The sequence below is a fragment of the Scatophagus argus genome, chromosome 7 (genome assembly GCF_020382885.2).
Source record: "Scatophagus argus isolate fScaArg1 chromosome 7, fScaArg1.pri, whole genome shotgun sequence".
Lineage (NCBI taxonomy): Eukaryota > Metazoa > Chordata > Actinopteri > Scatophagidae > Scatophagus > Scatophagus argus.
Genome location: NC_058499.1, coordinates 719,484 through 722,172, shown reverse-complemented (window position 1 = coordinate 722,172; position 2,689 = coordinate 719,484). Strand labels below are relative to the sequence as shown.

At 45.5% G+C, this 2,689-nt stretch overlaps 1 pseudogene; it reads left to right on the top strand.

Annotated features, from left to right (window-relative positions):
* The first annotated feature begins 348 nt into the window (after positions 1–348).
* On the top strand, positions 349–1,693 carry LOC124062455 (annotated as a pseudogene).
* Positions 1,694–2,689: the final 996 nt, after the last annotated feature.

Below are 2,689 nucleotides of genomic sequence, written 5' to 3'. Positions count from 1 at the left end.
CTGCTGTCTCAGCTGTACTTTGCACTGAAACACACCCCTCTGTCACATGTGAAGCACTGACATTCAGCAGAGGAGGTGTGACAGAAGCTCCGCCCCTCACCTGACCCACCTGAGACAGTTCCTCCCCACTGAAGAGCAGACGATCAGATTCACCTTCAGATCACACTAAAGACTTCTTCTGAATGAGTCCAGCCAGGAGGCAAAAGCAGAAAACGTCAACCTGTTGACTCCACACACTGAATGTGAGTCTGACTGAAGACAAAACTCAGAGTGACAGTAAATCTCAGTCACAGAGGAGGGAAGGAGTCTTCACTGACTGGACTTTCTGTCTGCTGTGTTTTCAGCTTCACTCTGAGACAAAATGGCTTCCAGATCAGAGGAGGATCTCTGCTGTCCCGTCTGTCATGACGTCTTCAGAGATCCTGTTGTTCTGTCATGTAGCCACAGCTTCTGTAAAGACTGTCTGAAGATGTGGTGGAAAGATAAGCAAACACGTGAGTGTCCAGTCTGAGATCTTCAAAGGAACATCCACCTTGTAACCTGGTGCTGAAGAACCTGTGTGAGGCCTGTGAGAGACATCAGAGAGCTTCAGAGTATTTCTGCAGTCAGCACTTTGAGAAACTCAGAGTCTTCTGTCTGGACCATCAGCAGCCAGTTTGTCTCATCTGCAGAGACTCAGAACGACACACCAACCACACATTCAGACCCATCGATGAAGCTGCACAACAACACAAGAAGAAACTTCAGGAAACTCTGGAGCCCTTAAAGGAGAAGCTGAAGGTTCTTGAACAAGTTAAAGTGAAGTTTGATCAAACAGCAGAACACATTAAGGTCCAGGCCCGACACACACAGAGGAGGATTCAGGATCAGTTTAAGAAGCTCCACCAGTTTCTGAAAGAGGAAGAGGAGGCCAGGATGGCTGCACTGAGGGAGGAAGAGGAGCAGAAGAGTCAGATGATGAAGGAGAAGATGGAGACTCTGAGCAGACAGATAGCAGCTCTTTCAGACACAGTCAGAGCCACAGAGGACGAGCTGAGAGCTGAAGACGTCTCATTCCTGAACAACTACAAGGCTGCAGTGGAAAGAGTCCAGCAGCGCCCCCTGCTGGATGAGCCACAGCTGCTCCCAGGAGCTCTGATAGACGAGGCCAAACACCTGGGCAACCTCACCTTCAACATCTGGAACAAATGAAGGAGAAGGTCTCCTACACTCCTGTGATTCTGGATCCAAACACTGCTGCTCCAAACCTCATCCTGTCTGAAGATCTGAGCAGCGTAAGACGAGGAGAGAGACAGCAGCTTCCTGACATTCAGAGAGGTTTAATTACTGGTCTGTCCTGGGCTCTGAGGGCTTTGACTCAGGGACTCACAGCTGGGATGTTGAGGTTGGAGACAGTCCAGACTGGGCACTGGGTGTGTGTTCAGAGTCTGTCCAGAGGAAGGGACACACGGGGTCTGGATTATGGGGAACACGACTCTTAGCTAAATACTTAGCTCGACCATCACCGGGTCAGCTCACTGATCTCAGAGTGCAGAAGAAGCTCCAGAGGATCAGAGTGAATCTGGACTGGAACGCAGGAATGCCGGTGTTCTCTGATCCTGATACTAACACACACATACACACCTTCACACACACTTTCAATGAGAGGATTTTTCCATACTTTAGCATCTGGGATTAAGTTCCATTGACGATATCAGCACTGACGGTCTGTGTGACAGCGGAACAGACCGGTGACACCCAAAATGGAGGAATGGGGACCTTGGCAGGTCTGTTCGAACAAGTCAATGAAAAATTGCGCAATGGCTTCAAAAGCAGATATGTTCTTGTAAACATACAAACTTAATTTTAAACTGTTAATATCACAGATTTAATTGTGCTACACTGTGACCTTTGTTACTTAAAATGTTCACAAAACGTCATCCAAAATGTATGTTCAAGTTTCTGTTTGATGTAATGAAGCCAAGATGATTCTGTAAAAATGTTTTCAAAGTCCTTCTGTTGAACTCTGCTTCAAGTCATTCAGTTACAGGAAGAGCTGTCCAATTTAAGGTGGAAGTTTCATTTTGGGTTCAGATTTGATGTAATGTTAATGTTTTAAGATCTAAATGTTGGATAAAATATCTACATTTATTTCATAAGTTCAATTTAAAGCATCAAATTAAATTAAAAAAATTCTATTCAGTCAGTGGGATTAATTAAATAACTCACATGAAATCAGTGTAATCGTATACATGGAGCTGATGTTTAAGTTTCAGGTTCAGGTCTTCTGCTGATACCTGATGTGAACGTCACCAGCTCTTTGCTCACAGACACAAAGTGACCTGATGATGGCGCTAACAGCCAGAGAATCACCCCAGTTTTACCAGTGGCAGAATGTAACGAAGTACATTTACTCAAGTACTTGAGTATTTTAATTTCATGTATCTTTGTACTTCTACTGCACCACACCTCAGAGGTGATGAAAGCCCTGAGTGTCCTGATGTCTGATGAACTGAAGGATGAAGGTTTTCCTTTATGTGCTGAGAAATTTCTCCTCCTTCAGCTAAATGAACTCTTTAAGATGAGCTGAAAACTGGCTGACGATCTGACAGAATCTGATGCTGGAGATTGAAGCGGCCGACAGGACAGAAAGGAGCTCAGGCGAGCTCAGACGTCCGCAGACACATGAATGCAGCAGGAACAGCAGATG